Below are 27,430 nucleotides of genomic sequence, written 5' to 3'. Positions count from 1 at the left end.
CTCAACTGAAGTGCCTACACATGGCCTGTCCATGTGACTTGGACTTTTCATATCAAAATTAAGTTCTGGTGGAAGATCCTAAGAAGGAATATTTCAAAAACACCCAGAACATTATTTCCATTTAAGTCTATTGTTCACTCAAGTCACTAAAACAGCCCAAATTGAAGGGGAGAGAATTAGATTTCACGTCTTGACTGGGAATGCAAGGCCATAATTCAGAAGGACATGTGAGATAAGAAGTATTGTTTTGGGCATCTTTGTAAAATACAATCTGCTGCGCAACTCTTTTTCTTCAAAATCAATTAATCTCAAGAAACCTTGTGTGATATGTTTTATATATCAGTTATATCCATATTTTGAATTCTCTCAATACTAATCTATGGCTATGTAATATTTTCCCTTATAATCAGTAGCAGACACTTGGGCTCCTAATATATTAGGAGCTAAGTCTAGATCTGTACCTCTAGCTCTAAGCTTTTTAGAACCTGATATTTTAAATTTTGTTTTTCATTCCATTCACTTCCTAGCTGATTACAACAAAGAGCTATTGGTATTATTACAGCAGAGTAACTCACTTGCTTACTAAGTTAACTCTTATTTCATTGGCACTTTGATTTAACAGAATCATTAACAAGGCTCCCAAATCTAGCCACAAGGATCTAAATCAGATGTTTAATCTATACTATAAGTGGAATTCTACAAATCTCGGCAGTAAGACCTGCTTTTTGTCAAATACTTCCTTAACAAATACCTCTAATAACGATGTCATTGTCCCTCATGAGATGTCATTATTACTTAATTACCCTGTGCTGAGGTATATGGTGAATGCCAGAGGGTGAGCAGAAGCAGAATTGCATGATGGTACAACTCCAATTTTCTAGCTTAGTGACAAGGCAGAGAACACAAGAGATATCAGTAATAGTTTTTTACCTGCATCAAATATAAATTCGAATGCAACTGTTATGATTAAAAATGGAAGCATTTATATTACTATTAGTGGGGCTACCATGTCACACCATTCTGTCATCCATGTAATACAATAATTCATTGTTTTTCTTTGTTATACACTAGCTAATCTGTGAAAATATAAGGATAGTAATTATTCAATGGTCCTGGATGTGAACATACCCTAAATTTGTCAAAAGAGAATGAAACTAGATTGCTACCTGTCACCATGTACCAAAATTAACTCAAAAATGGATCAAAGACCTAAAGATAAGACCTGAAACAATAAACTGCATAGAAGAAAACATAGGTACTAAACTTATGGACCTTGGGTTCAAAGAGCATTTTATGAATTTCACTTCAAAGGCAAGGGAAGTAAAAGTTAAAATAAATCAATGGGACTGTATCAAACTGAAAAGCTTCTGCACAGCAAAATAAACCATTGACAAAATAAAGAGGCAACCAACCGAATGGGAGAAGATTTTTGCAAACAATGCCTCCAATATGGCACTAATACCTAAAGTATATAAGGAACTCACATAACAACCGAAAAAACAAACAATCCAATTAAAAAATGGGCAGAGGACCTGGAGAGACATTTCTCCAAAGAGGACATACAAATGGCCAATAGACATGAAAAAATGCTCAACATCACTAATCATCAGAGAAATGCAAATAAAAACCACAATGAGATATCACTTCACACCAGTTAGAATGGCTATCAACAAGACAAATAGTAACAAATGTTGGATATAGCAGGGGCCTAACTCTGACTCTATCCATATACCTATGGAGAAAAAGGAACCATCATACACTGTTGGTGGGAATGCAGACTGGTGCAGCCGTTATGGAAGGCAGTGTGGAGGTTCCTCAAGAAATTATGAATAGAATTACCATATGACCCAGCAATCCCTCTCCTGGGTATCTACACAAAAAATCTGAAAACATTTATACATAAAGACACGTGTGCTCCAATGTTCATTGCAGCTTTATTTACAGTGGCCAAGACATGGAAACAACCAAAATGTCCTTTGATAGATGAATGGATAAAGAAGTTGTGGTATATATACACAATGGAATACTATTCGGCAGTAAGAAAAGATGATATAGAAACATTTGTGACAATATGGGTGGATCTTGAGATTCTAATGCTAAGCGAAATAAGTCAGACAGAAAAAGCAGAGAAACCTATGATTTCACTGATATGTGGTATATAAACCAAAAACAACAAAAGAACAAGACAAACAAATGAGAAACAAAAACTCATAGACACAGACAATAGTTTAGTGGTTACCAGAGGGTAAAGGGGGAGGGGGATGCTAGATGAGGGTAAAGGGGATAAAATATATGGTGATGGAAGGAGAATTGACTGTGGGTGATGAACACACAATGGGATTTATAGATGATGTTATACAGACTTGTACACCTGAAATCTATGTAACTTTACTAACAATTGTCACCCCAATAAACTTTAATTAAAAAAAAGAAAAAGAAAAGAAAGAAAAAAAGTTTAAGCATTCACTTAATTTAATTTTACTAGGATTATTTTTTTTTTTAATCGCTTCTCGGCATTTTGGCTAAGATCAAGTATGGATTAATTTTTGTAGCTTCATTGGAATTACTTGGCCTATTTGAATAAATTGTCTAGTTTTCTGTTTTACCTTTCCATTCCTTGATGTGTGGGTATATAGCAGGCTCTTTAAATTATTATACTAGTCAGGAGAAAGAAGCCCTAGAATCTATAAAAATCCAAACAGCATAACTTGAGCAACTCCTTGAAGTTAAGGAGAGGTTGTGGAGGGAAATCAGTAATTTAATAGCAATGTCCTTTGCTGGCAACAACAGGTAAAGACATTTTGCCAATATATTCATTCAGAGTCTACTATTACTATGTGACTATCTGGATAAACCTGTTTAATCTTATTAACTGTATGACCATAATAACATACAGACAAAAATAAATCATTTGTCCTTCAAAAAAACAATACAACAACAACATAAAACAATGACTATGTCCCAGTATGTTACAACACATTCCATCTATTTTTGTATCAGATTCTTTCCTTGACCAAATTACGTGTTGGAATTCTTCAGGAAAAATATTCTATATGCATTTCAAGGAAGGTTTTGGTAAGGTTATTCCATTATAAATCACTGTTTCACTCTTTATTAGCTTGAAGGGAAATTTGTCAAGAAAAACATAAGATTATTCTGAGCTTTTATTGATTTCCTTTTCCCTCAGCCTTTGTGGAAAGGAACACATTATGAATTAAGCTGTTTGAGCTCAATATAAAGTTCCACTAAATGATGCCTGAATATTGAATCTTATCACTAATTCCAGAGTCCAGTTCCACAAAAATGTCCTCCTACCAAGTAGATAATAATTCATAGTAATGCAAAGCAGGATGGTATTCTTGCCTCTCTACATTCAATTTCTTTTATTTTTTCCTTTTAAGGAATTTACTAAAATGATTTCAAACAATTTGGATACATGTCTCCCTTCTTTAAGTATTAGAAAATCATATTTCCTTCTTTAAAAAAAAGGCGATATGTTATTATCATGAAACAGAAGTTGCCTCAATTGGTTTTGAGATCAAATTATTATCAAAAAGTTCTAAGTGACAGTGGCTTGAAAAGTATAGCATACTTTTGAGAATAGCCCTTTAAATTTTAATGTGCTATTAGTTGAGGAAATAGCAGGGGCCTAACTCTGACTCTATCCATATACCTTCCAAATATTATACCTGAGTATGAATAGAAGGGAGAAAGCAATACAAATTTAAAATTACCTATACATAGAAAAGTAAACACCAATTTCTAGTAGAGCTATTTCCAGCTCCAAGCCCTAATGGAGAGTTAGGTGGATCCAGGAAGTCTGTGTGGAAAAGGGAATAACTAAAATCACTCTCAGAAAGAGAAAAATCATCCAAAGTGCAAAAATCCAGAAGAATCCTCATAGATCAGATACCATTCTAGGGAAGGGACTAAAATACTACAAAAGTAAATGGGACTCAAAGTGTCGGTCTTGAAAGGCAATGCTTCTAAGGGAGAAAAAGGTGAGAAATAAAGGGAGCATCACCTTGTGGAGACTAGGAGGTGGAGGGGAAAAAAAGGAGAAAAATTAAGATTCTGAAAGACACATACACAAAATAGTAGATATATGGATATATGTTAAAATACATAAATCTTTAGATCTTACCTAAAATGGTGAAGGTAAAAAGAAGCAAGAGAGAAAAACTTAGATTCCTGAGAGACGCAAAGAGTAAGGTATATTTTATGGGTATGTCATATATTAAAATTTATACTCCAATAATTAGGGAACATACATTGTTTTCAGGGGTATACAAAAAATTCATAAAAGTTGATCAAATATCAGTTTATATTGAAACTATCAATAAGTTCCAGAAAGCAGAAGTATTGGCAACAATCTAAATGCTCATACATAGGAGAGAAACGGAATTAATTTTTACACACTCATAATGGAATACTGCGCAACTGTAAAAAAAAAAAAAAAAAAAAGGAATGAGGTAGAACTCTGTAAGCCATGTAGTTATTTTTAAGTGAGAAAGTAAATGGTAAAAATTAATATACATGAAATGTTTATTTTTGTAGAACACAGGAGAAATAAGAAAGCATGTGTGAGCTTACCTATGTAAAAAGAAATAGAGAAAGATGAGCAGAAATAATTGATTTTCCTTGAGGTAGGGTGACGATGAGATGGAAGCCTTCCAGTATGATAGGTACTTTTCTGATTCGAGTTTTGTGTATACAGTTTTATTTCTTAAACCAAGTTAATGTTTGCATATAAAATAAAATGGGGAACTTCTTAGAAGAAAAGATACGAATAAAATTAATGCATTTCAAATTAGTAACAAAACCACATTGAAGAAGAAATCTTAATTATCCTGAGTAAATTTGTACAAAGTATTTTGACTATATTACCTCAGCCTAAAGAAAAAAATATATGTAAACAAAATTTTAAGTCTAATTTTGCTTTTTAGTTTTTTTTGTTTTTTTTGTGTGTGTGTTTTTTGTTGTTGTTGTTCTTTTTTTTTTTTTTTTTTTCCAGTAGTGTGCTTTTGCAGCTTGGAAAGTACTTTCTGAGTATTCTAGAATTAAACATATAGATAAATATATTAAGGATAAGAGAAGCTCGGTTTTGCATTGTTGGGAAAGAAGTCCCAAATATGGAAAAAGAGAAGACTGGAATTAACACTGTGGTTTTGGTGTTGGATTGAAATAAAAGGTATCTGTTTAAACTCATGTTTTTGCTGTATAGGTCATATTAGATAGCTAGATAGCTAGATAGCTAGATAGAGAGATAGAGAGATAGAGAGATAGAGAGATAGAGAGATAGAGAGATAGAGAGATATAAACATACACAGTACAGGTGTGCACACCCATACGTTCCTGACTTCTGTATACTGAGAGTAGGAGAAATTTTATTCCAGTAAAAATGACCACACCTAATTACTTGGTGTTCATTTCTAAATACCATTCTCAACTAAAAGACACCAGGGCTTGTTGAAGGAATGGCTGATTCTAGGTGTGAAACAAGGACAGTGTAAAATGACACTGGAACATTTCATTATGACAGAAAAAAGAAAAGAAAAAAGATTCTCCAAGAATCATGGGGGATGTCAACAGGAAGCATAAGTCAGTTTGAAAGAGCGCCCTCTGGAAAAATCGGGAAATTTGAGCATCAAATAAATAATGATAATAAATTATAATCTACTGAATAAAATAAGAATCCAAGCTTATACAAATAAATAAGAAGGAAAAAACTCTTCTTTACAGTTGAATACAAAATTATAAATGTAGAAAGAATGATTAAGTTAGAAAATGAGCTTTTGGCAGTTATCTTAGTATTAATTCTAGCAAGAATGATCAACGTATGCTCAAAGAAGTGGGTAAATATTTGGTTACGAATGGAATATAGACTCACTCTCAAAGTATCTTCCAACAAATTACTTACTAATTACTAAAAAAGAAATTTTCATGGGAGAAATCTGGAAGAAAACATGTTGTTGACCAAGTCAAAATCAACATCACTAATAATGGGACACAGTGACATGCGATGGCTCCCAGTATAATTCACTGAGAAACACACATCACTTCCCTGGTATTTCAGCCTAAAACAGATCATTTGAACCTAATTGTAAGACACAGGGACATTCAAAAATTAACTGGCCTGTATTCTTGAATGGCCCTGTATCCTTAAGGCCAGGAAAAATAAGATTGAAGAACTGTTCCAGATTAAAAGAGACTAAAAGAGAAAAGAAAGCTGGATGGAATCTGTGATCACAGATTGAATCCTTGACTGGAGAAATCATACTATAAAATATACTATTGGGACCACACAATTTAGACTAAACATGAGACAATTCCATTGTATCAATGTTTAATTTTCTGATTTTGATAGCTTCATTATGGATATCAAAGAGATCTTGTTCTTGTTCTTAGTACATACCCTGATGTATTTAGGAGTAAATGAGAATGATGTGTGTAATTTATATTCAACTGATTTAGAAAGATATCTACCTCCCCTGTCTCATGTATGTATGTATATATTTTTGGGAGATAGAAAAAATTATAAAGCAAATGAGGTAACATGTAAACATTCTGAAATCTGGGTAAGTGGTATTCAGGTTTGCTTAAACTATTTTTGCATTATTCCTGTGAGTTTGGAATTATATTAAAATTAAAAGTTACCAAAAATTTAATTAGTTTATATTCCCCAAATTAAATAGTCCATGTTACTAAAGTTATAAATAGTATGTTTTTAATTAGTTTATTGTGATGAGATTATAAAAGAAACAATGTTTCTCAACATGTACCTTATTTTATGTACTGGTATAGTTGCACCTGTTCAGGGCTGATTTCCATTTTGATTAGTTGGAGCATCTGTTGTATATGTTGGTGTCTTGATGTTTTGTAAATATGTTGAATAATACTCCTGATTCTATGACCATAATTGTAGAGAGTAACGTCTGCTCTAAAAAACTTCCAGCCAAAATTTACTAGAGCAAATTCCATGTGATAGAAACTGAAGGTCATACTTGTCTTCATGGAGATCATACTTTATGCATAAATCTGAACTTTAATTTTTGGTACTGTTTTTAAGACATTTTCTCATGTTATTAGAAATGCTTTGTGAATATTATCATATGTGGGCGTAGTTTATTATGTAGATAAGTTATACTTTAAAAAAACAGTCTCCAATTTTTTGACAATTAGGTAGTTTATGTCAATTTCTCCTAGAATTTCTACAACTTGGATTTGTGAATTTATACTAATATTATTTGATACAAACAGATTCATGATATAATTCATAGCAAATTATGTCTTTTATCATTATAAAGTATCTTCCTTTTCTTTGTGAATATTTTTCTTTAAATACAAGCATATTAGTATGCATATCTTTTTACTTTAAGCCATCCTAAGACACTTTATTTTAGATGTATCTTTTGCTACCCATATAATTGGGTCTAATACTTTATACCATTTGAAACATCATCCTCTGTTTTATATTATATTAGTTATTGAATGCTTCTTTTTTGTTTGCTTTCTACCATTTGCTCTATGGATTTCATTTTTCATTCCTAATAATTCTTCTGATTATTTGAAAATATGTAGTCTATCCTCAATTCTTGAAGTAGCAGCATTGTAAAATTCATAACTAAAGCAATATTTCTTAATTTTTATGTCTTAGACATAAAAAATGTATCTATTATTTGCTGCTATAAAACATGAAGAATAGGGTTTCTATTTTTTTTATGCACCTCTAGTCATTTATTCAAGTATCGACATGTGAATACTTTTTATGATTTGTATATTGCTTTTTTATGATTGTATACTATCGATGAGAATATGTAGGTGAATATCAAAATGTTGACAGAAAAATTTCAAATCAGAGAACTGAAAATGTAAAAAAAAATCCTGTACTTTCATTCCATCGTTAATAAAACATCTGCAAATACATTTTAAGAATAGACTGAAAAACCTCTATGTACATGAAAATATATACATATGTATCAATTTAGTTTTGTTATAAAGCAATTGGTATCTACACTTTCATGAATTTAAATGAAACCTGTGAAGAAATACATGGGAAATAGGAAAATTCCTCTCCTTAACCTCATCTTCCAAAATATCAAATATCTGCTTCTAATTTTTGTTAATAAGGTTGGGAATGTTTTATTTTAATTACATAATTATGTAGTTTTCTTGCAACATTTATAACATTTACACTAACTACTTTAAAATTCCCGTGCTCATGTAGTCCTTTTTTAAAAATACTTTTATTTTTCATTTACAGTTGATATACAATATTATATCCGTTTCAGGTGTACAAAACCATTATAAGACATTCATATAACTCATGAAGTGCTACCCCCAAAAATTCATCTGATGCCATAGATAGTTATTACAATATGACTGACTATATGCTCCAAGCTATACTGTACATCCTTACCACTACTTTGTAACTACCAAATTGTACCTATTAATCTCCTCCTCCACTTCACCCCTCCTCCCAATTCTCCACATCATTGAGATGCTCCTTGTAATTATGAGCTTGTTTCTGTTTTGATTGTTCATTTATCTTATTCTCTAGATTCGACATATAAGTGAAATCATCTGGCTTTTGTCTTTCCCTGTCTGACTTACTCCACTCAGCACAGTACTCTCTAAGCCCATTCTAAGTCCAAGTTGTGGCAGATGGCAAGATTTCATCCTTTCTTATGGCTGAGTAATGTTCTACTGTATATATGTACCACCTCTTCTTTATTCATTCATCCCTTGATGGAAACCCTGCTGGCTTCCCTATCTTGGCTATTGTAAATAACACTGCAATGAACACATGGGTACACAAGACCTTTTGAAGTACTGCTTTCAGTCTTAAATATATTTTTAAATAGATTCATTGCTTGCCATTAATTTTTTCTTAAAGCAGCTTTTCCATTTTTTCAGTCCCTATTTTGATCCTTTCCTATTAGGTTGGTGCCAAAGTAATTGAGGTTTAAAAGGTTAGAAAAAAATGCAAAAACCGCAATTACTTTTGCATCAGCCTAAAAGTTGGCCTATTTCAATCATCAAGGTTTTTAAGTTTGGAGTTCTTTTGTTTATATTTTTGTTGTTGTTGTTGGTATTTTGATAGGTCTCATAGGTACTCTATTGCCAGAGTTCTTAAATGCTTGAGAATCTATCTCACTTTTGTACATGAATAATGATTTGGCAAGGTTAAGGCTATTTGACCATACTTCATTTCCCTCAGAAATTTTAAACATTCCGTCTTCTTCTGATCATGAACATTGCTGTGGAGATGTTTGAGACAAGAGTTAGATGATTTGTATGTGTGTTTATATTTTTATGTGTATCTGTGTGTAGACATGCAAAATTATCTTCTTTTTTAATACCTTCTTTTGCATATTTCTTGATTGGTCATTTTGTATTAGGTCCAAGAATTTATACATCATGATAAAGTGAGTTTATCCTAGAATGCAAGGATAGTTCAAAATTTAAAAAAATAACAGTGTAATTTACCACATTAATATAGTAAAAGAGAAAAAAATAAAATCATAAATATGAAAGCTGAAAAATGAGTCCATAAATGAACACTCATTACAGATGCTTTTTAGATCTCGGAAAATTAGGAATAAATGTGAGTCAAAACACTATAGTAATACTATAATTAATGGTAAGAGTTGCGAAGCATTCCTACTAAAGTTTAAAAAGGCAAAGTTTTCTATCAGCTCTTTATCTTAACATTGAATATTATTCTGGAGGCCTAAACTTTACTAAAATAATTTAAAGAAATAAGAATATGGATCACTGAGAAAAAAAGTACAAGCTGTTTTAAGATTTGTACACAACAAAATTATACACCAGAATCCTGTAGTTGAAAATCTTTAACTTGGTAATAACAATGTTCAAGTAGGTGAGTGGTGATGCTATTGTCTGAATTGAGGGAGCACAAGAGTTTGCAGGTGGGAAGATCATTGGTTCTATTTTGGTACAGTGACTGAAACTCTTGGGCAATTTCTAAGTGAATTTGTTAAAATTTGTTGATTGAGCAGTTGGACATGTATGCATGATGCTCAGAAAATAATCTTTGGCTTGAAAATACATCTGGGATTTATCAGTACACAGATGATAATTGAAGTCATGATATTGCCTTGAGAAAACTGGAAGACTATTTCTCAAACATTTGGCACAAAGACTGTGTATCAGAATTCATAACTTATTGAATAATATAGAATGCTGATAGTGTTTTAAAACTATGGATAGAAGAATAATACATTAACATGATAAAATGTAATTTGTTTCAAAACAAAAGCCAAATTGGACATACTATTAGACGCTAGGAAATTATGGGCAGGATATTTAATCTCTCTGTACTCAGGTATGTAAATGGGGATGCTATTAATAACTACCTCATAGGTAATTTTATTTCTTCTGGTAATATAAATATAATCTAACTCATTCATTTATGTTATGAGGCTTAAATGAGTTAGTATGCAAAGAACTGACTACAGTCTGTATATTCACTAAGTGTTCAATCATGTTCCTTTTTCTTATTACTATTTGATGTTTCATTGCTCTATTTCCAACTATTTCCTTCAGCAATTTCCTCCTTACTGAGTTGATTTTTGATGTATGTGTTTCTCAGCTGAACTATTCTCTAAATCATGCACTGAAAACGTTATACAGGAGGTCAGCCTAATAGATGTTTGTGTATCTAAGAAAACTTTCTTTCTCTTATGTATTATACATGATTTTTCTCTTCAAAATTATGTACATTGGCATGGATAAAAAAATAAAAATTATATGTTAGTAGAAATGAAAAGAAAGAATAGCAATATACAACTAAAGAAACAAAAGAAAAGAAATAAAAATTAAAGTAGAAATTAATAAAATTTAATACAGGAAAACAATAAGGAAAATTAAAAATCAAAATATCAATATATAATATTGATAAACCTCTAAGAAGGCTACCACAAAAAAGACAGAAAAAAGGAGACAGAGAGAGTAAGCCCAAATTACTAATACCAAAAATGAAAGAGATACCATAACCACTGATCCCATAGACATAAAAGGATAATAAAGGAATATTATGAACAATTCTAAGACCACAAATTTGATAACAAATTCCTTGGAAGACACAAATTATCAAAACTAACACAAGGATAAATAAATAATTTTAATAAACCTACGTCTACTAACTAAATTGAATCAATAATTAATAACCTTCCAAAAATGAAGGACCAGGCCAGCTGTTTTACTGGTAGAGTCTACCAAATATTTAAGGGAAAATGATACCAATTCTCTACAATATTTTCCAGAAAATAGAAGCAGAGGTAACATTTCCTAACTCATTCTATGAGACCAGGATTGTAATATCAAAACCAGATAAAGATATTACAATAAAGGAAAATTATAGGTCAATATCTCTCATGAACATAGATGCAAAAATCCTAAACATGTGAGAACTCTAATGATAACTCCTTTTTATTACTGATATTAGTAATTTGTATCTTGCACTTATTCATTTATTTTTGATCAATCTAGTTAGAGACATCAATTTTTAAAATCTTTTCAAGAGTACCAGCTTTTGGTGTCATTGCTTTTCTTTAGTGTTTTTCCACTTTCAATTTTATTGATTTACTGCTCTTATTTATTTTTTTCATTTTTACTAATTCTAGCTATGATTTTTCCCCTCTTTTAATAATTTCTTAAAATAGAATCTTGATCATTTAATTTTACACTCTTTTAATGTAATAAGTATTTAAAGTCATGTATTTCCCTCTCTGTACTGTTTTGACTGTATTACATAAGTTTTGGTATGTCTTTTTATCATTCAGTTCAATATGCAATTTTAATATACCTTAATACTTTAAAATATGCTATTTCAAGTTCCAAATATTTGGTCCTTTTCATTTTTGTTATTGAATTGAATTGAATTAAGATCAAAGAGACTATTTTATATTACTTCAATCCCTTTAAATTTATTTAGAATTATTTTGTGGCATAGAATATCACCTACTGTGTTTCCTGGAAAATAAGACCCAGCCAGACAATCAGTTTTAATATATCTTCCGGAAAAAAAAATTAATATAAGACCCGGTCTTATTTTACTATAAGACCCGGTGTAATATCATATCATATCATATCATAATATAAAATAATATAATATAATATCGGGTCTTACATTAATGTTTGCTCCAAAAGACGCATTAGAGCTGATTGTCTGGCTAGGTCTTATTTTCGGGGAAACATGGCATCTTTGTGAATATTCCTTGTGCAATTTACTCTAAACTTCAGTCTTCAACTTTTCAAATAAGTAAGACAGCCAGCTTCTGCTTGACTATCCCTTTCTGCTCTCCAGTCTGCAAAGTACCTCCAGAGAGAGCCATTGAGATCACAGGATTTATTGTTTCCATTCTCTCAGTGATCCCAGTCCTGAACAGCCTTTCCACCAATATCTGAAAATAATTATTTTGTAATTTTTTTTCAAATTTATATTTATTTATGATGGGAAGGTAAGATATTTGCTAATTATTTTGAGATAGCCAGGAATATGCCTATTTATTGTTTTTCTATTGTACTTCAAGATTATTATTTTGCCACAGTAAAATAACCTAATATCTACTTAACCTATTTTTATAGGCATATTCTATAAACTGTTTTATTAGATCTAATTTAGAGGTATGGTTTTAGAGAGTATAGGACAGATTATATATATATATATATATATATATATATATATATATATATATATATAATTGATGTCTCTTTAAAATTTGATGGAAGTATTAAAAATATAATAAACATTTCTGAAGAACTATTGTTTTCCACAGATAATCTATAACAAAGCATTCTAATATTGCTCAGATGTAGTACTATTTGATCAACAGATTTTTTTCTTAGTATGTCCTCTGTGTTTTTTACTGGCTGGGGTGAGACAAAGGTAGTGTAGGAACTTAGAAAAGAGAATTTACTATGAACTGGTAAAAAATTGACTGTAACCTAGCCTGACAAAATGGAAAGAATTCAAAGCAGAAGTAAAAGGAAATTCTGTATTTGAATTATAGGCCCGGCATATTTGTGTGACTGTGAAGTTACCTAATCTCTTTCAAACTCTCCCAGTAACCGTACTGATGCTTATGTTGTATAATAGTGAAGACTAGAGATAAATATGCAATATTTAGCTCAATGTCTGGTAAACAGGAGGAGTACTATAAATAATAACCACACTGATTAGATAAATAGTGAAAAATTAACATTTTGATCATGGAAAGAACATAAAAATTAAACTTAATATTTTATTTTCTATAATATTTTATTTTCTATAAAAATATATAACAATTTTTACATTTTAATTAATCCAATTTTTAAATTTTAGGAAAAATTAGAATTAATGAAGTATTAATATTTTGGGGTAAATTTTGTAAAAATATAGTGATTACACAATAAGAAATTATTGACTTCATTTTTTTTACCTTTATAGTATGTAAACAAAAAATATTTAGTGTCATCAATTTCCCTAAGGTCCTATATCAACATTTTGATAAAAAGTATTCTCCTGAAGTGCCTATTTAGTTGTCATTCTTGTTTTCCCTTATTCTTTATAAGCATATCAGAATCTGTTGAAATTTGCATATCGTCATTTGTCAAGGGATTCTTTATCTGAATAATTCCTTAACATTGTTTTTTTATAAACTTAATGGAATCTTGCAATTTTCTATAAGATATATGATTCAGTTTTCAAGAGATTTTCATTATATTTTCTGCATGAGACACTGGTGAAATCTTTGATACGGTGGTATGGGATTGATCTTCCACAAAGAGGATATAGGAGGGCACTAATTTGATAAGTGCCTGCTTCACTCGTGTTTTCATGTTATAGTTTTATTTTTCATTCAGAGGTATGGAGCTCAGATAAAGGGAGCCCACTACCATGTTTCCCCAAAAATAAGACCTAGCCGGACCATCAGCTCTAATGCGTCCTTTGGAGCAAAAATTAATATAAGACCCGGTCTTATTTTACTATAATATAACACCGGCTATAATATAATATAATATAATATAATATAATATAATATAATATAATATAATATAATATAATATAATATAATATAATATAATAATATCCGGTCTTATATTAACTTTTGCTCCAAAAGACGCATTAGAGTTGATGGTCCGGCTAGGTCTTATTTTCGGGAAACACAGTATATCAGTCACAAAATCAAGTGCACTCTACTGAGCAAAGAAAATAAAGCAGGGCATTTATGCATGAGACATCATGTATCTTACTTATAAAATATAAACTTGATGGGCATATGAGTTAATGGATCATTTACTGCAAATCTGCTTTAGACCAAGTATTCTTTTTCATGTTGGAAACTGATTTAATTAATTTGACAGGTCTGAAAAATACTACAATCAGAGCATTTCTACAAAGAGATCATTATACCACATTAAATTCACGAATTTTCAGACTTGGAGAAGGACATTGGAAATCATCTAATAATGTGTTCCTCGGTGTGGGATGTGTACTGGGTGATACACACACAGAATAAGATAGAGACCTTTGTAGGCACTAAGCACTGAGCAGATGGCAATATACTCCAATTTTAATTTAAAATAAAACAAAATTTACCCATAAAATACATGGGAAGAAGTCCACATGTTTTCCTATAATGACTATATGAAAGCTTTTCCTATGTTAATCTGTCTCCACACAATGTGATATCCACATGCTGTATTACAGAATTGTATACCTGAAATCTATGTAACTTTACTAACAATTGTCACTCCAAAAAACTTTAATTTAAAAAAAAAAAAACATGTCTCATATTCAGTGAAAATACTTTTGTGCCTCGGAAATTTCTTAGTCTATCATTGTCATGCTCAGTATTGCATACACAAGATGCCTTTATACAGAGTGAGATGAATTAACATGGTCTGTACACATGGCATACGTTTTCATCAAATGTAATAATAAGAAAGCTGTTTCCTTTTCAGTTACTTCTCTATACTTTGGATTTCTTAATGCAAAATTTCTCACTGTACTAATGTAACTTTAACATCTTTTTAACACCTCTTTTTTTCTAAAAAGACAATACAGGCTTAAACTTCTAAGCCTCTGGCAGTCAACAATATCAATGTATAATGGAATAACATTTTATTTTCATTACTATTTTATCAAATATTTGAGACTTTCTTTTAAACTGTATTAAAGTAAAACAGTGAATCTACCTTTAAAAATTAGTGTACTTAAAAAATTAGTATGAAAATGATAGTACTGAAATCAGGGAAGCGCTTAAATAATCCTTCATTTTATATACATGAGGGATTGATGAATTTTCTTCCTTAAAGGATAAGACAGTAAGTATTTTAGGCTTACTAACCATACAGTTTCTGTGGCAAATATTCACCTCTACTGATGAAGCGAGAAAGTGGCCATAGACAATATGTAAGTGGATGAGTGTGATTGTTCAAATAAAACAAAAACAGGCTGGATTTGGCCCCTGTTATAATTGAGAGCATAGAGGCTCAGAGAAGATAGATTATATATATATATATATATATATATATATATATATATATATATATATATATATATATTTTTTTTTTTTTTTTTTTTTTTTTTTTTCCTTTTAAGCTTTACTAAGTGGTTAGGAACAGATTTAGTACTCATATTCCCCAAATAATTTTATTTTATGGTATATTACACTAGAAGATATTTTCTCCTAGCACTTCTTCAGTTTAAAAAGTTTTACCAATGAAGTGATTCACCTTCTTTTTATTCTTATTCTTTCTCTCTCTTATTTTTCAGCTGGGGGGATTATTTGGCTTGCAAGTTATTATTATTATTCATATCATATATATTTTATATGAACTATTATTATATAAACTGTTATAATATCTGAACTATTGGTACTAGGTCTGCTGATCATGCATTAATAATAAAGACATGAAATAATAAATATAGAAATGCATGTAGTATATATAGACATGAAAACTGAAATTATTTGAATCAGATGTTTAACAAACAATATATATATAGGTGGTTTGCAAAGATTAATAAAATGTAACCAAAACATGTAAGGCACTCAAAATACTGTGTCGCTGAAAATGCCATACAACAAAACTGATTTCTAATACCTACCATTGGAATGATAATTCAGCATTGACCATTTTTACATAAAATGTTAAATTAATCATTAATTGGGGTCACAAAAAAGGGATTAACACCATATCAAATCTGGTTAATAATTTCCATTCAAATCCCTCAATGACTTACCATAAGATTAGAAACCGAAAATATTTTCCATTAGTTGCTGAAGTTGGTATCATTATAGGAAGCAAACAGCTCAGTTACATACCCCTTCCCTCAATCAAAACTTTTCTGTATATTTACCATAGGCTAATGACAAAAAAGGCTAATGACAAAGCTTGTTTTTTTGAGCACTTCAGTTATTGGATATTGACTTTGAAATAAATGTATTATATGTCTTAAATAAAAGTCTTGGTCGTCCCAATAGAGGGTGAAATTAAGAGTTCTGGGCTCTCTATAAAAATTAGGGAAATATACATAGCATATTTAAGAAAATAAAATTAATATATTTAATGAACGTTTGGTCTTTGAGCTCTGATTTAATGTACTATGGCCCCATCTGGTATACACTTTTGTTGGTCTGATGAAAGTGTGTGAATCACTTTTTAAATTCTGAATTAACTAAATACACTCACACTGTGACCTGTCTATAAAATGTTTTTGATCAAAAAATGATTTATCCCCTTTGCAATGAGGTTTTGGTCAGCTTGTTTGGAAAAACAGAGTATCAATTTAGATTTCTTTTATATCCAAATTAAACCCCCAAGATTTTTGCGTATCTTTGAGAAAATCATCATAAACATCACAGATTATGGATGTATTTCCAAAGTTAATGATGACTTGTTTTCTATTTATTTGTATGTCTGTAATTTGTAACATTTGTTCTTATAGAAACATGTTATGATGAAAAGTAAATTTATTAGTCTAGTTCAAATATTAATTTTTGACTTAACCATAGGACTGTAAAAACTAACTACCAAATGCAATACATTTTATTTTAAGCTTTATCAGAGGAATGATTTGGTAAATAACTGAAATGTGTTCCAGTTTCCAATAATGAGCTCTGTCTCAGCCACATATAAAGCCTACTCTTGTCGCTTTCATGTAGCTGAGACTCGCTTGTCCCTAGACAATTGTCTTGATTTTGTGCCTCACCTTGGTCTTGCCACCTCTATTTTCCTTTTTCGTTGATGCATATTAGGCAGATTTACTTATTTTTCAAACCCTACCCATTGTTTACATTCATTACATTTACTTTAAGTACAATGATAATCAGTTATTTTGTTCACTTTCTTAGTCTGCTGGGGACCCAATAACAAAATACTGTGGACTAGATGGCTTAAACAACAGACATTTATTTCACCACAGTTCTGGAGGCTAGAAGGCTGTGATCAGGGTCCCAGCATGGACCATTTCTAGTAAGGCCTCTCTTCCTGGCTTGTAGGCAGACTCCATCTTACTGTGTATTAACATGTCTGCTTCTTTGTGAGCACACAGAGAGAGTGAGCAAGTGAGCTAGCACTCTTGTGTCTCTTCTAATAAGGACCTATCATATCAGGGCCACACACTTATGACCTCATTTCACTTTAAATTAACTCCTTACAGACCCTATCTCCAAATACAATCACACTGAGGGGTGAGGGCTTCAACGTATGAATTTTCAGGGGAGTGGATACAATTCAGTCACAAAATCAAAGTCATGTTTATTAAGTTATATAAAGGAGATAAAACCTGAACTGGTCCCCGGTCTCTATTTTCCTCTAATTAAAATTCCTTCAGTTCTTTTTGTGCTATTTCCATTTGCATGAAGCAACATTTTACAGCTTCATCTTTGTTCTTCACCATTTTGCTTTCCATAGTCTATATCATGTTAGTCAAACAATCAGGTAGTTACAAACTGTGTTTCTCAGGTTGCTATACCGAAACTACTTTTATTAGAATCACTTTCAGGACTGGTTAAAAAATTGAGTTTATAATCCACCTAGATTTAAATTCAGAATCTCTGAAAATACAACCCTGTCTCTGACATTTTAAATAAGATTCTAATGAGCACAAATGTTTGCAAACCACTGACTACATGGGAATTGCATGATTAATCAAAATGGAGAAGCAACCTGCATGCTAAAGCACAGTTAGCATTTTCCATAAAGTTTGCAGCATTGTAGTAGCTCAGTGAATCCATCCTGGGGGACAAACATCATTTTCCCTTCCGAATTCGGTCCTCTAAGGGAGTGTGTTCTTTGCATCATCACTTTTCATAAAGGAGTGGTATTATTGATAATGGGGAATTAAGCCCATCAACTATGAATGTGCTCATACCTTCAAGCTCACACCTGTCTCATTTTCTCATCTAACAAATTTATGGGTATAAATGCCTACCAAGCAAACCAGATGCTCTTCCACAGAAACTTTAAAATAATTATGAGAAGCCATGAACACCTGTACTCAATCAATACTTAGATGTCATACTATCACAGTCTAAGATTGTGTTTAATAGATTCAAGCCGTAAGACATTTTAAGGTGCATTTCATGAAAAAGATGCCTTCATTCTCTGCTTTAAATTTGATAACTGGCAAACAAAGGAGATATTAAAAGTATCCACACTGAAAAATGAAAGGTTTCTCAAATCAGTCATCTTTAATAAACTAGTCCCTCTTTTAGCTAGTCACTATACTTGAATTGCTTTTCCTCTCTCTCAAAGGTCTGCCTCTTTATAGTTTATATAAATTCTGAGAAATGAATAATAATAATAAAAAGAAAACATGATGACATGGATACAATGAAACAGAAGAGTAATAGTGTGTAGATGGAGATCATAAAGCCATAATACTACTGAGTTGGGATTAACATAGTTGGATGGCTCATGGTGAACTTAATGGTACACATGAGGCTTTAATATAGTAGATGAGGATTACATGGATGAAAGGAAGAAGAAAAGGCATGTGATATTATGTCAACACATGAGATCATGTATTAAGAATCTTTTTGTTATTATGGACATTTTAACATTATTATTTCTTCCAGTTTATAAAAACAAGATTTTTAAAAATTTATTTGTCCCTTTCTCAATTTCTTTCACCAGTGTCATATAATTTCAGTGTGCAGATATTTCACTTTCTTGATTAAATTTATTTCTAAGCATTTTACTGTTTTTGATGCTACTGTAAATGGGATTGTTTCTTAATTTATCTTTCTAATACTTTATTGCTAGTATATAGATATACAATTGATTTTTGTATATTGATTTTTGTATCCTGAAACTACTGAATACATTTGTTAGATCTAACACTTCACTTTGTTGGTAAAGTCTATAGGGTTTTTTATTTATAAGATCTTGTCATCTGCAAACAGACAACTTTACTTCTTCCTTTCCAATTAAGATACCTTTAATTTTCTTGTGTAGCTGCTCTGGCTAGGACTTCCAGTACTATGTTTATAGGAGTGGAAAAAGTGGGTATCATTGTCTTTTCGTTTTTCACCATTAAATATGATGTTAGCTGTGGGTTTATTATATATGGCCTTTATTATATTAAGATATGTTCCTTCTATACCTAGTTTGTTGAGAATTTTAGTATGAAAGGATGTTGAATTTTGTCAAGTGCTTTTTCTGCATCTATTGAGATGATCACATGATTTTTATCTCATTCACTTAATATTGTGCATAGTATTTATTGATTTCAATATGCTGAACCATCCTTTACATCTCATGGTTAAATCCCTTTTTATCATGGTGTATGATCATTTAATGTATTGTTGAATTTGGTTTGCTGATATCGTCTTGAGAATTTTTGTATCTGTGTTCATCAGGGATACTGACCTGTAATTTTCTTGTAGTGTCCATTCTACCTATAGAAAGCTACAAATTTGATGCAATCACTATCAAAATCCCATTAGAATTTTTACAGAAATAGAAAAACAATCCTAAAATTTGCATGAAATCACAAAATATCCTAAATAGCCAAAGGAATCTTTAGAAAGAAGAGCAAAGCTGGAGGCATCACATTTTCTGATTTCAAACTATATTGCAAAGCTATATAATCAAAACATTATGGTACTAGTATAAAAACAGACACACAGAACAATGGGACATAATAGTTATAACAAAGATAATTGAATAAACATAATAGAGATATAAACCCATGCATATATGGCAAGAATACCAAGAACACCCAATGATAAAGGATAGTCTCTTCAATAAATGGTATTAAGAAAACTGGATATCAGCATACAAAAGAATGAAATTGAGCCTCTATCTTATGCTATGCACAAAAACTAATTCAGAACAAAGACTTAAATGTGAGACCTGAAACCTTTGGACTCCTAGAAGAAAATGTGAGAAAAAGCTTCGTGACACTGGGTTTAATAATGATTTTTTTGTGTCTGATATAAAAAGCAAAGGCAACAAGAGCAAAAACAAACAGGTAGAACTACATCATTCTAAAAAGATTCTGCACAGCAAAGGAAGCAGTCAACAAAATAAGGCAACCGACAGAATGGGACAACGTATTTGCAAACCATATATTGCGTAATGGCTTAATATCCAAAATCTATAAGGAACTCCCACAACTCAGTAGCGAACAAAATAATCCTATTTAAACATTGGAAAGAGTTGAATAGACATTTTTCCACAGAAGACGTATGAGTACAAATGGCCAGCAGGTGCATAAAAAGGTGCTCAGCATCACTTACCATCAATGAAATGCAAATCAAAATAACAATGAGATATCATTTCATTGTGGGTGACTATTATCAAAGAGATAAATGTGGGCAAGGACGAGGCTATGCAGAAAAGGGAACCCTTGTGCACCGTGAAGGTGGGTAAAGATAAAGGATGTGACAAAGACTCAGAGGGGCCTGCGGATCAAATTAGAATTAATGAGAAGTTTAAATATCAGGGAGGGGTTATGGATTTCAGCCAAGTAAAGAGATAAAGAATTGTTTTCTGATATAACACACTGGGTAAATGCCCAGGAATGGATCTGGGCCAAATATTTCTCTGAACTTCAAATTCTTTAAGGGTAATGATTGTCTGTTTCAGTCACTGTTTTATCTGTTGTATATAAAACATGCTTGGCCTATGATTTTAAAAATCATAAAATATTTGCTGTGTGAACAAGTCATAACTCAGTAGATGCCATCCAGTGCACAATGGATCTGGAATGGGGAAACCGTGATGTGTAAATCCAGTCTCTAGATAACATAGAAGCTGATAGGCGGTTGATGAATATGAGAGACTAAATTAAAACTAAGGAGAATATTTAGATTATTGGTTGGGAGTAAAGTATTATTTTTATTTTATTTAACCACATGTGCGAAATCCATTTTTGTTTGTTTTACCTTTGCTTCACTATGCATGCAGACTGATGGGGAAAAGCAAATCCATTTTAGATCCAATTAAGACTGTATTTTCTTTTCACACCTGAAGTTAGTGTACCTAGTTACAAAGACCAAATGACAATTTATTTGCCAATTACTGAAAATATCTCAGAGCATCTCAAAGAACCCAAGGAAACATACAGACATTGAGTCTCAGCCCTGTATACGTAATACCTTATTTATGTAATTCAGGCTGTTGCTCCACTTTTCTAGGGAGAAGCATTCTGCCCTGCTTCCTCAGACCAGGAACACTGACCCCTGTTTGTTACTGAAGAATGTAATTCACTGTTTTTTATTTGGAGTTCTTAGGTCTGATTTCTTCCTACATGTACACCACTAATTTGCATGTCTTATTTATGGTTAGGTACCAATCGAGGTGTGCTATTACTGTCCAAACAAGCCAGTAACCGATCGGTAAAATCACAGGGAATGTTTTATAACCCAAACCTCTCCTCCCACTTTTTTGATACCATAGATTCTCTGGATAAGTCTAGCATTTTTTCCTAAAGTGCCACATCATTATTGACGCTACATGGGACCATGGAAACAGTATGGAATTTAAAAAAAGACAGTTAAACAGAAATAGCTTCCTGTTGTGCCACTGCTACTTATTAACTGGTTACAGTGGATAAGTAACATGTAAGTCTCAGTTTCTTCTAAGTAATGATTTTGCATAATTAATACAAAGATTAAAGATAATAAATGTAAAGAGCCTGAACATGGTAGTCATTCAATAAATGGGAAAACTATTTTGCTATAGGAGCAAACTTATATTATGTGAGCAGCCTTATCTTATTATATTTTCATTTTATTTACATGCCCAGACCAACTATAGGGAATTTGCCTGTAGAACTGTAAAGTTTCAATAATTAGGAAGCACAAAGATTTTTATGCCATGACCTTATTAAGATTGTAGAGGAAAAACAACACTTATAGCCCACTGATTTTAAAAGCTAACTCTTGCTTTTTTGTTTTTAATTAAAGTTTATTGGGGGCAACAATGGTTAGTAAAGTTAGTTTCAGGTGTATAATTCTGTAATACATCATCTATATATCACATTGTGTGTTCACCACCCAGAGTCAGTTCTCCTTCCATCACTGTATATTAACTCTTGTTTTTTATGACATTCTCATTAACAATATGCCATCAAGTTGTAATAATTAAAATTGGACTGGATACCACACCAGAAGTTGGATTTTAAAAATAATGTTTTATAATGAAAAGAGCTTCCACAAGATCTTAATAATTCTTTTATATGTAGACTTCCTACTGTGAATTAAATGGTACCCTAGGGGATTAAAATAGTTGAGGGCTTTTCCACAACGTTAATCCAGGTCCCTCAGAACCTAGTTAAGCACTAATATGAATGCTGAGGTGAATGAAAAAGTCGTTGACTTTTAGTGTAAAAATGTTTTAATGATTACTTTAATTTTAATTATGTATTTTTCTCAGTATAATTCCAAAAATAATAAAAAAAAGAAAACATGACTACATGGATACAATGAAATGGAAGAGTTATGAATGCTGATAACTGGGTTAGAAAAAGGTGATTGATTTAATTTTGAAAAGGTTCAAGACTAGGGCACACTGTTGCAGTTTTGTAGAAGGCTTACTTGTACATCTTTAATAAAAATATAGCATTAAAAATTTCCTAGTTTCCTAAAAAGCTTTGCTAAGTTCAATTACTACACGAACATGAGCTGGACATTTGAATAAATGAGTGTAATTACTGCAATTTTGATTAGAGTCTTCAAGCTGGGAGATATACACAACTTGCCTCTTATTTTTATGTTACAGATGAGGAACTTCTATCTAGCATGGCTAAGGAACTTGCTGAAAACACAGCCAATTAATAATAAACGAATTTCTCTGAAGCATTTCCTAGTTTGAAAATTGATTACTTTAAATTGAATAAAACAAAAGAAAACATTAATACTAGACCTTTTACATGCATTATCTTAAATTCTTACCGTAATCCTAAGAGGTATGATATTACTTCCATATAAAATTAAAGAAAAAATGCTTAGACACAAGAACACACAGATAGTAAGTGGCCAAAGGAGTTTCAGTTCAAATTTCCTGTCTCTAGGTTCTATTCTTTTGGCTTGTTGTAGTCTTATTTAATTGGGAAACTGAAAAAGTCTGAAGAGATTTAAAACTAGTATAGATTGGATATATTTCATATTTGCCTTTAGCTACATATTTTACTTGTACACGAAACAGATGATAATGCAATGCAGTTTTTAAATTATTTAATCTATTTATTATACCTGGGAGGATGTTCAAAATTACGATTGAATTCTTCATTTGACTGATGAGAAAACTGAGGTAGTAGGTTCATTAGAAGTGAACTAAAATTTCTCCAACTCTCACACCTAATAAATTGCAGAACTAGTACTGTAACCCAGTCTTCTCCTCCAAGTTCAATATTTTTCCTCAATGCTAGATGACTTGAAAATAAAATACTCAATAATCTTCCTTATTTACTGAAGTTTATTTTTGCCACTTTGGTTCTTTATATTGATGCACCATTATGTGTGTGTTCAGTAAATTGTTATTGCATATAAATTGGTTTGTGATCATTTCAATGACTTGTCACTAGGCTACCTTGTCTTCTGTTTGAAGTTGTACTTTTAATTATAAAGTACGTCAAACATACAAAAATATAGAATAATATAAAAGATTTCTATGTAAATGTCACAGAAAATAAACAGATGTTAACATACTTGTGTTCATTCTCTTTTTGTATTAAAACAGAGTAAGGTGTCACACCTATCCCTTTAACTTCCCTTCTTACCTAATTGGGACCATTATCCCAAAATTGATATATATATATATATAGTTCAAGTTCACATACTTTAACTGTTATATCATATTCTGTTTTACAAATGAATCAGCTTTTATCCGTTTTCCTACTGAGGACATTCACATTGTTCTTATTGCTTTAGTTCTACCAAATGGGGGCAGGGGGAAGCAGAATTCAGGTATTTTGTACATGTTGCATACAAGTAGGAGTTTCTTTAGGATAAATGTTAGGAAGGGTTATGGCTGGGTCAAATATTATGAACATTTTAAAATATATTAGTTACTGTGAAACGTTTTTTCCTGGGTAGAAATACAACTTTAGACTATAAGCAGTATTACATAAGAGTTCCCATTTTCCAACATGCTTACCAAACTTGGTATTATCAGACTTTTAATTTTTGATAACTTATAGAGATGAATTAGATCTTGTTTAATTCTAATATATGTGATTACTGGTGTGGTTAAGAATACTTTTTAAGATTTCTAATTATGTCTGTGTACTCATTTTGTTAATTGTCCTTAATATCTCTCCTCTAGGTTGTTTTTAAATTGAATTGTTGGTCTTTATCTCTGATTAGAAACATTTCTTCATATAGTCAACTTAATAATCATTTGTCAGTTCTGAGGGTATAAACATCTCCAAATGTGTGTCTTTTGTTTTCAGACCATAGACGGGGTCAATTTAATTTAAATCTCATCAAGTTTGTCATTTGCCTTCATGTCTTATTTAGGAAGTTATTTTCTACCTCAGTGTCATAAAATATCCTTCAACAATTTATTCTAAGTGATTTACACATTTTATTTCTATATTTAGGTTTTTAGTCTATATGGAATTTGACTTCACATATGTTAAGAAATAACATTTTCTCAATATAAATAGCCAAATATCTTAGTAACTCTTGACAGTATATCTTTAATATCATATCCATATTGTCTCTACATGTGGATCTACATCTAGACTCTATTTTATAATTCCATTTTTAAACTATATCAATAATTCATTAATTTGAAATGCAGAGTATTGGATATAGAATTTGTTCATCCATTTGCCTGCTGAGGAGTATTTCCAGCTTGTGGCTATTACAAATAAAGCTGTTGTGAACATTCATATGAATATCTTTTTATGGACATAAGCTTTCATTTCTCTAGGAATGAATGACTGAATCAGAAGACAAGTGATGTCCATTTCCTCCAAATCCTTGAATACGGTGAGTCTTTTTAATCTATCCGTTCAAGTAGATGTGTAGTTGTATCTCATCAGTGTTAATCCTCTAACTGTCCTGCCTCAGTTCTATTGGCTATTGTAGGTCTTTTGACCAATGATTTTGAAAATTAATTTGTCAATTAAAAAAAAAAAAAAAGCCAAATGGGAATTTGATTGGGATTGTGTTGAATCTACAGATCTTTTTGGGGAGAAATAACATCTTAATATTGATTCTTCCAACTGATGATCTCTCTCGCTGGTTTTTAAAATTTCTCTCACCAGTACTTTATAGCTTTACGTATTTGTCAGATTTATCCAAAAGTATTTCATATTCTTTGATGTAATAGAGAATTTTTTTATTCAAGTTATTTTATTTGTTGCTAGCATATAGAAATGCAATTGATTTTTTACATTGGTCTTATTGAACTCACTTAGTTCCAGTCGGTGTTTTATTTTATTTTATCAGATTTTCTGTACAGATGATTATGTCATCTATGAATGAAAAATAGTTTTACTTTTACTTCTTTTCAATGTGGATCCTATTAAGTCCTCTTCTTGCCTTTTGCACCAGATAGATCTTCCAGTACATTAATGTTAAATAGAATTTTGGAGAATTGGTGACTTTGACTTGTTCTCAATCTTAGGGGGAAAGCATTCATTTTCACCATTAATTTTGATGTTAGCTGTAGGCTTTTTGTAGATTCCTTTGTCAGGTAGAGGAAGTTCCCTTCTAATGCTAGTTTCCTAAGAGTTTTTATCAGGAATGAACGTTGAATTCTGTCAAATGATCTTTTTCCTGCAAATATTGAGATAATATATTGGTGTTCCTTTTTAATTTGCTAATATAGTAAATTACAATAGATAGTGTTCAAATATGAAATTAATCTTGCATTCCTGGAATAAATCTATGATGTATTATTTTTATTGCTTTATATGTTTTATTTACATATTGTTGAATCTAATTTTCTAAAAATTTAGTTAGAATTCTTGCTTCTATATTTATGAGAGTTACTGTTTGCACTTTTTCTTTCTTATAAGTCTTTGTTTGGTTTGAATATTAACATGAGATTGGCCTCCCAAAATGTCGCCAGAATTTTTATTCCTCTTCGTTTTCCTAAAAGAGTTTGTGTATTTTTTTCTTAAATAGTTGGTAAAATTTACCAGTGAAACTATAAAGACTTATAGTTTTCTTTGTGGGAAAGTTTTAAATCTATAAATTCAGTTTCTTTAGTAAATGTAGGACTATTCATTTTAATTTTAACTATTGTTTCTTAAGTGAAATTTATTAGTTTGTAGCTTTCAAAAATGTATTTCATCTAAGATGTCAAATTTCCTGTCGTTTTAATGTATAAACTGCATTGATGTCACAACTCTAATTACTAACATTGGTAATTTGCATCTCCTTTTTATTTCTGATCAGTGTGGCTGCAAGTTTATCAACTTTATTGTACCTCTCAAATAATTATCTTTGGCCATTATTGTTTCCTTTCATCTACTTATTTTATATTAAATTTATTCTTCCTTCAGTAGGTTCTTAAGGTGTTATCTGCAGTCTTTCATTTGAGAACTTTCCTATTTTCCAACATAAGGACTTAGTGTTATAAATCCCACCACCAACCCCATGAACTAGTTTAGAGGCATCTAATTTTTGACATGTATTCTGTTTTTGTTTTGTTTTTTCAGTTAAAATAATTTCTAGTTTTCTTTTGGTTTCTTCTTTAATCCATGAATTATTTAGATGTGTATTATTTTGTTTTGAAACATTAGGAAATTTTCCAGTGATCCTTTTTCAAAAATTAATTTTTAGTTTAAATCCATTGTAATCAAATAACATACTTTTTATGACTCAAATAATTTTAAATTTGTTGACACTTGTTTTACACTGAGAATATGCCCTATCTTGGTAAATATTAAGTGTAAAATTAAAAAGGTGTGTATTCTGCTAATATCTTGACTGTATTGTTCTATAGATGTCAA

At 31.1% G+C, this 27,430-nt stretch overlaps 1 long non-coding RNA gene across 1 annotated transcript in view; it reads left to right on the top strand.

Annotated features, from left to right (window-relative positions):
* LOC141570424 (uncharacterized) overlaps nucleotides 1-27,430 on the top strand; it is a 127,328-nt gene that overhangs the window by 33,966 nt on the left and 65,932 nt on the right. Inside the window, exon 2 of the long non-coding RNA XR_012494432.2 lies at nucleotides 25,399-25,457. This is a non-coding gene — a long non-coding RNA (uncharacterized LOC141570424). The remainder of the gene's footprint in view (nucleotides 1-25,398; nucleotides 25,458-27,430) is intronic.

This window comes from Rhinolophus sinicus, chromosome 3 (assembly GCF_057876585.1).
Source record: "Rhinolophus sinicus isolate RSI-liver-muscle chromosome 3, RSI-T2T, whole genome shotgun sequence".
In the NCBI taxonomy this organism is placed as follows: Eukaryota; Metazoa; Chordata; class Mammalia; order Chiroptera; family Rhinolophidae; genus Rhinolophus; species Rhinolophus sinicus.
This window is presented reverse-complemented; position numbering and strand designations above follow the sequence as displayed.